The following is a 12,210-nucleotide window of genomic DNA, read 5'->3' as shown; positions in this document are numbered from 1 at the left end:
AGAGAAACTAATAGACTGAAAATCTGGATCATTTCAGTGTATAGAACAATTAGATACAGAAGCAGCCTCAGGATAGCACTTCATCTGCTGAGTAGGTATCCGTCATTCATTTCAGTTCTTCATTCAGTTTATTCATAGAATCAACAATTAAATGTGTCTGTAATGGATATACCAACACATACCTAGTGCCTCTAGGAACACTACGTTCTAATAACTAAGTTTCATTCACAGATCGGTTCTACCATTTTCACTGCAGAAAAACTAGACTACTAGTGAGTGGAAAAGAAGAGATATTGGAAAAGGGAAAAAATATGAATGACCTTCTCATAAAAACTCAGAGTGGGGGCTCCTGATGGCAGACTAGTTGTTATTTTGATATATGAAGGACATATTCACACACACACACACACACACACACACACACACACACACACACAGAACCGGGCAGAGTAGGGAACTGTGTCACAAGAACAAAAATGGAAAACATTCAGTTATTTGGTCCAGAAAATGTAAATGGGGGAGGGTTAAAGTAGAACTGTTATTTTTAAGTGAATTGGCCTCACATGAGAAAGGAAAGCAATTATTTACTGAGTTCATCCTACCTCTAGGCATGGTGCCAGGTGCCTTCATATGTTTTCTTATTTCTCATTTACTTTTCTCTAACACTGTGCCAGGTAGGAATCACTAACTCTGACTTACAGATAAAGATGCTAGGGACTAGAAAGGTCAAGAGTGCCACCTAAAATCACACAAGTGGCACACAGCCACTAGAGTCAGGTCTAGAAATTATGTATATCTGTCACCAAAACCCATGCATTTTGCCCAGTTCAGAAGCTGGGGTCCTGATGAGCAGGGATCTGTGGGTAATAGGAGGGAGATACTGGAGAGCTATTCATTAAGCTATCTCCTTCCACCACTGAATACAGACCCACAGAAACAGACACCTGGGCCCATGGCTAGAATAGGGCAGCCAGAGGCTGGACCTTAACAATTTTGGGCATCAGTAAAGAGTGAATGTGGGGAGCCTGATATCATACTCAAAACATTTAAATATTATATATCAAGCTATTAAATATTTTCCACCCTCCTCTTTAAACAAGTGTGCCTTTAAATAACAACTAGGAAGGCTAGGTTCTGATTTGAATTTCTTCAACCTCTCAAAGTGCCATCCTTGGCAGCCTCTGGAGACTTAAACTATGACCTCATCCCTCCATGACCATCCCAAGTTCAGCCTTCTTCTCTACCTACTCCCAGCTTCAGAGTGCATCACATCATGAGGGGCTTTGTGCTCATGACCATGGACATCAGTTCTCAAAGTCAAAAGTCCATTCTCTCATCCTTCCCTACACACAACTGCCTTATGGGTGTCCTTTTCTGTTCCTAGGCAGAAGCTCCATGAACTCCAGAAGCAGGCTCAGGTTCTTTAGGGCAGTCATGGTGTAGGATGGGGATGGGGTCCCTGGAGATCCATGGATTCCTCATGCCATGGAATGAAACACAGTCACAGGAGGGCTGGAGTGGAGGTCTCTAAACCACGTGGCATAGGGCGAGGGTCCCTCTTGCCCAAGTCTAGGGTCAATACTGTTGAGATCACATACTTCTTTTGCAAAGGGAGGAGAAAATTTGGTTTGTGGTAATTAATTTTACTGGAAATGTTATAGCTCATTAGCTGTTCTCATTTTCATTGGACTTTCAAATCACCTGAGGAAGTCTAAAAATATACATATATCTGGTCTCACCTTCAGAGAATCTGATTTAATTGATATGGAGAGAGGACTAGGCATTGGAAATTCTACAAAGCTGCCCAAGGGATAATAATGGGCAATCATGGTTTCAAATCACTATTAATTACATAAAAGAATGTACTTTAAAGAGTCAGGAAAAAACTCACTCTGCCCCAGCCAGGTATGCATCTGTAAAACTTTGACAATCGCTAGGAAATGAGGGTGAGGATGATAGGAAGATGGTATGTAGGGGAAGGAAAAGACATACTGGGGTAAGACTGTGTCCATTCACCACGTACCAAACTTCTGTCCAGGAATAATGAGGTGTGATTTCTTTGCAGGCTGGGGACTGAATTCACTTATTTGGTTTTCATGTTTCAAATTGTTGGCTTTGATAAAAGTCTTTTTCCTACTTTGGGCCACAGACTATTTGTGGATCATGTCTTTGACTTTCCCTTTCTTAAGAGCTGAGTGACCAAGTGGCAGAGGAAGGGAGAGCTGAGAAGAGACACTTCTGCTCCCCTCCTCCTGCACTGGCCCAGCCATACCCCTCACCTGGTCTCACCTCTCTGATGCTATCCAGTAGATGGAAAACACACACACACACACACACACACACACACACACACACACTCCTTCTTCCCCCAATGCACTGATTTTGCATTATCAGGGTTAGACTGGTTATTTGTAAAAAGTAAAAAGTGGGGAAAAAGTATTTCTTTAATGCAAACACACAAACACATACTGATTAAATGCTTTCTTCACAAGCAACTTCAGACCCTGGCTTTATTTCTATCAGTGTTATAAAGCACAACTTCCCTAAGGCTCTACTGGAAATTTCTAGTTAGAACCACTCATTACCTATTTTATTTTCAGGCCTTTTTTTCTTCTAATAGCTGAATGCAAAATTCAAGCTAAATGCATGAATAAAATAATGAAACAAATTACATGCATTACTCATTCCTGCTCACCACTTAAGAAAAATCCTAAATATGACCAGAGAAATAGATCTGCCTCTAGTTATCTTCCAGGCTGAAGGTTTAAGCAGATATTGTACTTAGGCAAACTTTGTTAAGAGTAAAGACCATTAGACTTGGCTATGTATACCTCTTTGTTCTACATTCAAGGACCATTAGAAGGAAAATAAATTTCATATTTTTATTGTCTCTATTTACTGTCTCTCAAATTGCCCAATGAGGTATACCATATTTCTTCCCAACATTCCACCCACCTTTCAAAGAATGGCAAACTTTTAGCTAACATAAATATCGTTACTGCCTTACCCTGAGAATAGAAATACCTCTAGGCACTAAAGGGAAAAATCTCAGTATTGTTTTCTAGGAAGCCTCCAGAGCTTTCATTAATAACTAATCAAGGTACATTCTTTTTATGACTTCTACATATTTCCTTGAATGGTGTAGCCTAGCATCATAAAAGGGTATTTCTTCCACTATTGAGATACTCTGAAATCAGAAATGCCAAAGCCATTAGGGTTATGCATATATTTTTAAATGCAATGAATCTTGCAGGATTCATATTTTATCACATTGGGAGAAACCTAAAGATAAAAAAATTTACATGATCACACATGACTTGTTGGACCATAGTACATAATGTGGTTTAAAACCTACTGATCATATATCAACATTATATATTTATTTTAATCAAAATTCCTCTTCTCTCTCATTCTTTAGATATTTTATATTTTGGATCTTTCAATATTATGTTACATTTATTCAAACTGGAATTAGAATATTTAAACTAAAAATGTACAGGATAAGACTTCCACTTCCAGTAAGATGGTATATGAATTTTTCCCTTTTCCTCTAGTTATTAGTAAAATTTGAGGACATTATTTATATATGAAACAAACATAAGAAGACTCTGGAAGGTGGAGAGAAATCAGGATGGCAAAAAAATACAGGATCTGGGTACTGTGGTGAGTTCCCTGGGTTGTTTTTTTGTCTTCTATCTCAGACAACTGGCAATTGAGAATCACCAAATGCACAGAGCCAACAAGTCCCAACTTAAAAGAAAAAGACTGCTTCCTATTTCTGAGGCCAAATTTATTTAGTTCTTCAGCTTTCCAGGGAACAACAGGGTGTTTCACAACTCAGTTACAACACTAGGTATCCAGAATTAGTAGAGACCCCACACGTAAAGGGATCAGTCCCACAACACTGCCCGCTACAGCAGACACCAATCACAAGTTCCATGTTGTGGCCTGTGCTCCCAGGTAGCTGCCTATAAACTAGGCTTCCAATCCCTCTCTTCAGATTTGCTAATTAACTAGAACAACTCATGGAACTAGGGTAACATTTACCTAAGTTTACTGCTTTATCATTAAGGATACAACTTAAGAACAGTCAGATGGAAAAGATAAGCAGATTGACACGGGGCAGGGGAGTGGCATGGAGCCTTCTTGTTCTCTCCTGGCACATCACTCTAATACCTCCATATGTTCATTATCCAGAGTTTTCTGAATCCCATCCCTTAGGATCATTATGGAGGATTCACAGCATAGGCATGTTTGATTAAATCACTGATCATAATGATTAAGTCACTATTCAGTCCCTCTCCCCTCCTTGAGGTGTCCATGTGGAGGGAACTAGAAGTTCCAACCTTCTAATCACAAGGCTGGTTCCTCTGGTAAACAGCTTCCATAGACCAAGTGACACCCCATTAGTGGTTGAAAGGGGCTATGATGAATAACCAAGGATGCTTCTCTCACTCTTATCACTCAGTAAATTCCAAGGTTTTTAGAAGCCAGAAACTAGAAATAAAGATCAAATACATGTATTTCTTATGATATCACAATATCACAAAATCAAAGCTTGCTTTCTTTAGTCAAAGGACCAGAGGAAGGGAAGCCTATTAATACAGAATTTTTTTTAGATAATAAGCACTACAGTTTTGGTGTAGTCCAATGCCTTTAGAAAAATTGAGCCTCCATCCTCACATAGGTCACCAAAGGCTGAGTGGGAGACTTGTACCCTGTGAGGCTGTAATGACGTGTTCCAACACCCACTCTAGGGTGGCTTCAGAGAAGGCCAAGAAGGAAGTCGGGACCTCGATCCAAACAGGAGGGAGGGAAGCAATAGCAACACGAATGATGCTTGACTAGTGGAAATGTTCTGTATTTTGACTATATCAGAGACAACATCTTGGTGGGGATATTGTACTATAGTTTTACCAGATGTCACCATTGTGGGAAAAGAATATACATATCTCTTTGTGTCACTTTTTACATTTTAAATGCATGTGACTTGACAATTGTATCAACATAAAATTAATGTACAAGGTATTTCAGACTACTGTCGGGGGTGTGCTTAAGTCAAAATGTTTAAAGACCACTGATCCAGAAGATTGGTGAACAGAAGTAGGAGGCACATAGACCCTGGGGCAACCTGCTTTCTGATGATCGCTTTGGTTCATAATTCACCAAGTGGAAGGGGCTATTTCTGACATTTGTATTCTAAAACATTATAACTGAAGGAATGAATGGTGAAGAGGTCAAATTTTAAAAAGAAAAAATTAAGTTGCTTTTATCTAACTGATGGATGGATTAATCTTAGTTTAATTAATTCTTGCTGTATACACAGTACCAGAGCAGCAGAGGAAAAACAGAAACTATTCATTTGTCCAAGCCCTACCTGATATGGTTTTGATGAACAAACAAAAATAGTCACAAAACTTGACTCAACTGATGATCACATTTGATGAACACACAGACATCTTTAATAGGCAGTCAGGTGGAATTTTTCTAGTTGTCCTACAATTGTGTTTAAGGACCAGTGCTGAGAATAAAAGAACTAAGTTCTCCATACTTGAAGTTCAAGGTCCTATGGGACTAGCAGGATAGTAGGCTTACTGAGAATTTCTAAAGAACTATCCCTCACACCAACCATGCTTCTCCCTTCTTGCTCAGTATAACTAAATAGTGAGAAGGATAGAGGCATTTTTAGACAGCGTGGCCTTCATTAAAGCATCTCTTTGCATCACTCATCCCCTCTGATGTAGAATGGAAGAACATGTTCTCCTACCCAGAAACTAAGAGGAAAGACGAATGGAGTTTGCAATAAGGAAAAGGTAAGTTCGCATTCTGTTTTAGTCAGTTTTGTGTCACTGTGACCGAAAGACCTGACAAGACAACTTAGAGGAGGAAAGTATTTTGGCTCATAGGTTCAGAGGTTCAGTCCATGGTCAGCTGACTCCATTGCTTGTGGGGCCCAAGGTGAAGCAGAACATCATGGCAGAAGGGCAGAGGACAGGAAAGCAACTCAGGACATGGCCTTCAGAAAGCAGAGAAAGAGTTCTGCTTTCCAGGTACAAAATACAAACTCCAAAGTTATAACCCCAGTGACTTACCTCTCTACCCATACCCTAACTGCCTATAGTTACCACTTAGTTAACCATATCAGTGGATTAATCCACTGATTGGGTTATAACTCTCTAATCATTTCACCTCTGAACTTTCTTGCATTGTCTCACACAAGAGTGTTTGGGGACACCACATATCCAAACCATAACACATTCCATCCCTCTTTGGTCTGTATACTCTAAGCCAGTGAATGAATCAGAAAACCAAAATTAGGGACTGAAGACAAGATGGAAAGGGACAAAGAATAAATCCTCCTCTCCTTTGTGTTGAGTTCCTCATTCTAAAAATACAGGAACATCAGATTTTTCATTAATTCAAAGACGTGAGAAGGTGAATTAGGGGCTTCAATGTTTCCAATATCGGTCTAATTTGAGAGATAAGATGGGTGCTACCAACAACAGGATGTGACCAAAGGGATCACCACAACTAGGTAGCTCTTCACAGGTCTGTTCCTCATCAGCAATGCCCGTGACACCATCTATCTGTGCTTGGTCTATAGATGTTGGTCTGAACAGTAGTTTTTGAAAGCCAGAAGAGTAAAACTGAGCCATTTCAAGTGAGGAAACTCTACTCTTTCACAGTTTCTCCAGCCCACTTGCCCCCAAATTAAAAGCTACAGATCAAGATTTTTCTCTCTCCCTAAGCCTTTATTGCTATATGGAGCACCAGCCCAAACATAGAATAGAGATCACCAGATCTGAAATGAGGTTCACTGAACCTTAGAAACAAAAATTCTTAACTGAAATAAATGAAAGCAACTAAACAGTGATAGAATGTGGACAAGTTTTGTGAAAAAAGCAAGAAAAGGGATTCATCATATCTAGTTCTGGTAGTAATCAGAAAAACTAAAACCATTATGTTTTATATCCTGAAGAGTTGAATATCTTAAAGTTGTTGGTGATGTAAAGTTTATAATGAATGTGGTTCACAGTGAGTTTTTAATGGCTGGCTATAGAGGTGAAAGAGTAGCTAAAGTCTTGATGGAATACAAAACTAACCATCAAGGGGAAAGGTTCTCCAGAGAATAATTAGAATCTGACAGTTCAGTAATGACCCAGTATTTGTAGCATCTGCAACCTTGGAGCTTATTAGAAATGCAGAATTTCAGTCTCACCCAAGACTTGATTAATCTGCATTTACAAAAACTCAGGTGATTTCTTTGCACACTATATTTGTGAGGTAGTGGCCTGGATCATTGGATGGGAGAAACCTGGTGGAGGAGTTCCCAGGCAGACATGGATGCTGAAATTTCCAGAAGACCAAGGTGAATCATCTTTATTTAATAATCAAGAAGTGCTCTGACGGGGTTGGGGAGATAGCTCAGTCGGTAGAGTGCTTGCCTTGTAAGCACAAGGCCCTGGGTTCGATCCCCAGCCCCCCCCAAAAAAAAAGAAGTGCTGTGAGAAAAAATTTGCCATGAACAGGATACCTGGTGAACCTTGGATTTGGATCAGATACCCAATGTCAGTACTCTTTTATTTTTAAGAGGTTTATATTAACCCAGGAAGACATAGCTACAGAAGGGTAGATGACAAGGATACACATTACTAGAGCAAGGTGTCACACAGTGGCAACAGGGCAGCTCTAGTCTTGCCAGTTTACCTCAGCTCTCCTGAATATCTCATTTTCTGAGCTAACTTCCACTGGGTTTGATATCCATACCCTACAGGTGAGCATTTAAAGCAATAAATCAATGCCAGGCAAGTAATGGGGGGTGAAGATGCACCAACCAAGAAATAACATCGAGTGGATGGTTTTGTGGCAGGACAGTGGTCCTTATCAAGTATTCTGTATTCCTGTGGTTCCCAGACAAAATTGAAGTTAGTCTTGATAATGTGATGAGCTCCTAGGTAGTGGATTATGAAGAAAAGTGACTCACCCTTCTGAGCTAAGGCATACAAAGAGCAGGAAGACAACACTGCATCTCTCTCATTTTGTCACAGTTGCTGGAAAGTTCTAGATCAGCAGTTGTCAAACTGTGATCTGAGGATCTGGGATTCCTCAAATTCCCATCGGGAGGTCAGGGGATTATCTCACATATCTGTGAGACTCTGGGTTTCCTTTATCAACTCGAAGAAAATTGGCATGTTGTAGTAGATTAAATACAGAAGATATGAGACTCCAGCTTATCCTTTATTAAGCTACTAAGCTATACATTAAATCAACTTGTAGAAATGTAAACTAAAGCCACAGTTTTCACTATATATTTTGGAAAATCTAGTCATTTTCCACAAATTGTTATTTATGTTAATGTGTAATGGGTATATTCTTTTAAATAAATTGATATATATATATATATGTACATATATATGGCTTTTTAAAATTCTGCTTTAATGTATAATATACTCACTCTATAGGTAGAATGCACAAAATTAAAATTTTAGCAGCCATCTATGTATTTTATAAGAATGGGAAAGAGTACGGGAAATCACAAAGTTTGAGAATGGCTCTTAAAGGTGGAGGCTTCCACAGCCTGGAGGTCTACCCTAATACATGGAGAAGATGCCCTAGGATGTGTCCCCTGAATCCTCAGCAGGATTCAGGAATGAGAAATACCTCTTTGTGGTGCTACACCACCAGGATTGAACATTAGTTTCTCAACACAATCGGGTCTATTCCACAGATTGGATAGAGGTCTAAACAATTTGTGACTAAAGGAGCTTAATAGAATACGACTTTCCTTTCCAAGAAAATTGCTTTAATGTCACACATCTTCAAGCTCCTTTTCCTCGTGTTCATATTCAATGCTGAGAATATATTTCCTAGCTCAGCTTCTTCCTGGAACGTGACTCTGGGCATTGTAGAAAACCATGCCATGATAAGATATCTCCCCGTTAGCAATAGCTGTTCGGAAAACATCATATCATTCTTCAGGACATCACCTGAAAATATCTTTTCTAATTAAAACAACTTGCAATTCACCTTTCCAGTAGCTAGAGGCCTGTCTGAGATGCCATTTTATATCCTTCTGAAATACCAACAGTAAGAAAGAATGCTTAATAGCTGAAGAGACATGTACTATCTCCAGGGGGGAAAACTCATCAAACCAAATAAACTGCAGAACTAAATGTGGGTGGCAGAGACTAAATAATAATAATTATAAGAGCAAATTTCCAAGTCATAACTGATAGTTACTGAGCACTAATATTGTTCCAGGCACAAGTCTAAGCTTTTCTTCATTTAAAATTTTCTAACAATCCTAGGAGAGAGACACTAATATCTTCTCCACATAGCAGAAGAGAAACTAAAGCTCAGAAAGGGTAAGTAGCTTATTCAATGTTGCAGAGTTGGGAAGTGGTGGGTCAGGATGTGACTTTGTGTTCTTCATATTACACTACATTCACTCTCACATTTCAGGGGTAACTATGCAATTTCAGCATGATACTACTACTCCTCATTCCTGCAATGAACACTTCGTAAGTCTGGGTTGATTCCAAAAATGATTCAGTGTACCCTCCAAAAGCAGATGGGAGGTGGCTGCTGTTGCTTTTTTAAAAAAAACTAGCTATATCCCTTTCCATGTTCTCAACTTCATCTGCTCCCTTTGCCCTTGATATGGAGCCTCATTCACGAGGCATGTGTTGTGCCTATCAGTTGGTCCTTGGAATGGAGGTTGGGAAAAGAGGAAGCAGTGAGGAGGAAGAGGAAATTAGAGAAAGCTGGTCTGATGCACAGGGGAAACAGGCAGTTGCTATTTGCAGAAAGGGCAGATCCCTCCTTCCAAACTAGGCCAACACCTGGCACAACCACCACCACTGTTTAAGGACTGCAGGGTGCATTTTTCTGTATGAGCATCATGCTACCTGGAAGGATACCATTCTGGGAGGGATTTGCTTAATCTAATTAAAACCACTGATCACCTTTTATCTTAGCCCTGAAGAAATGGCACTCAGGCAAGGCTAGAAGTCAACTAGGGATAAAGGACAAGAGCACAGACTGATCACTGGAAGGAGAGAGACCCCTCAGTGAGACCCTGGGGACAATGACAGGCTGGGGAATGGCACCCCAGCTTTGGGCATCAGCACTTTGTAATGAAACACAGAAGTGGTGTCTTTCCTAGCTACAAGCATCAGAGGCAATGCTTCAGTGAGCTTCAGTGACCTGGCTGCTAAATTCATCACTGAATCTTGCTGGAAATTCCACCATCATGATCTGAGAGAACAGGAGGGAAAGGTCAGAGACCTAAATAGTCATCAAGATGGCTGGTTTTAGAAACACAGCTCAGATCCTCCAGGGATTTCTAAAGCTATTTGGAAAGAACATGAGGGGCTGGAGTTCTTAAAAGGAAGGCACAGGAAAGGCAAGATAAATCCAATTACTTTGGTTTATCTTGACATAATTCCCCACAACCATGCCTAAGGACTCCTGAATTCTTGGGAAAAAGAAGTAGTTAAAATATGAGCTGGGGTTGCATACATATAAATTTCCCACCTCATCAATATTGAAGAACATAAAATTACATTTGTGTTAGTGGGAAAATTTCTCTGTATCTTTTTTTTAAAGCACAATAAAAGCAAGGTGAGGACATTATATTCATTTGCATTTCTTTGATTTCCCTTGTCCCTTTTTGGTAACTTTTGATGTTCTCACTGGGTAGTTTGCTGTGGAATATTAAGCACTTTGTTCCTAATGATTTGGAGCTTTTAATAATGAAAAGTGCTCTGAATGGAAAACTTTACAAAAAAATTTCTTCATCAAACATTTATGGAACCCCACAGCTTGGCATCAGAGTACATGCTTGGGGGTTCATGTAATTATAATGAGAACTAGCCCCTGCTCTGAATAGATTGTAGTAGTAACATTAGATACTGGAAATGCACATACACACGTGCACAAGACCACTCATGCATGTGGGGGTCCATGCTCACAGCTTTACACATGAATTTCTGTGGAACAGAACCTCAGGAAGCCTTAATTCTTCTCTAGGATCTGATACAAGCTGATGCCACCTGCCTTGTGCCCTTCACTCAGTGGTTCTGGGTCTCTGTTAAAAAGACTCACAGACCATGAAGTTTTGAAGGCATCTTAGGGATGAAGTACTCTTCCTTGATCTTACAAAACCAGTCTAGAAAAGCAAGAGGCAATATACCTGGATTCTTTTGACCATCTTCTCGTTGCCTTTTATACTGTTCATCCCTGAAGCACCTCTCCCTCTTATTGATACCTGCGGTGCCCAGGAAGGGAGATGTACAACTGGTCAGACTGCCATCTGGCCCAGACCTCTGGACACCTGCCTGATGACCGGGATAATGCAGCAATAAAAGAGGGAGCAAGGGAACCATCACAGCAGTGCCAGCAGCATTCGTGACTTTGGTGGTGGCATCAGCAATGTCGTAGAAGCAGCAGGAGAATGGAAGGAGTGTAACTGGCAACTGAGAGAGCACTGGCAGCAGCAGTTGTACCTCAGACATCAGGAGTGGTGATCCTGGCCAAAGCATCAGGTACAGCTACCATTACACAAAAATTGGGACCAACAAGAACCATAGGGACTTTGGTGAAGCTCAGCCAAGAGTAGTGGTGTGTGCCATGGAGCTGGTAGTTTAGAGGCCACATTTGTATTAGTTAAGACCATAGTGATAAGGAGAAAGAGAAAGTAAGACAGTAGCAGAAATTCTGTAATCCAAAGATCAGTCTTTTCTATAGTCTGGGTAAGAAATGATGGGAAATGCTTAGTGTTTTCTGGGAAGGAGATCCTGGGGCACCTTTAGAGTCTTGAAGAGTGGTATGAATGTAGAAACAATCTGTTTTGTGTTTTTTACTATACATTTCACAATAACTTTATAGCAATGGAAATCAATCCTCAAAGAGAAGTGATCGTTGGATCATTAATTCCAGAACTCCTGGTCCAAAGCTGTTGACATGATACTCCACATCAGGCTGTACTCCAAACAAAATCAGACCCATACATTCAGGAGAACTGAATTTCTTTTCTAGATGTACCTAGGTTTGGTGTACACTCTAACCCAGATAGATAAAATGGGGTGGGGGGAATCTCACTATCACCATTGCAGGGAGAGAGGGGCAGCAGGTTGGTTTGGAAGGAAAATATATGTAGACCCTGTAGAAAGATAAATGGGCTCCTTGAGCACTTGGGAGGCACAGAAC

At 40.2% G+C, this 12,210-nt stretch overlaps 1 protein-coding gene and 1 non-coding gene across 5 annotated transcripts in view; one reads left to right on the top strand and one right to left on the bottom strand.

Moving 5' to 3' along the window:
• Positions 1-12,210, bottom strand: part of Ctnna2 (catenin alpha 2) — a 1,081,443-nt gene that overhangs the window by 458,971 nt on the left and 610,262 nt on the right. The window lies entirely within an intron of this gene.
• Trnat-ugu (transfer RNA threonine (anticodon UGU)) lies at positions 7,415-7,487 on the top strand. The gene has a single exon. It is a non-coding gene; the product is annotated as a tRNA-Thr (tRNA).

This window comes from Sciurus carolinensis, chromosome 13, assembly GCF_902686445.1.
Source record: "Sciurus carolinensis chromosome 13, mSciCar1.2, whole genome shotgun sequence".
NCBI lineage: Eukaryota > Metazoa > Chordata > Mammalia > Rodentia > Sciuridae > Sciurus > Sciurus carolinensis.
The sequence above is the reverse complement of the archived record's forward strand: the minus strand, read 5'-3'. Positions and strand labels throughout refer to the sequence as shown.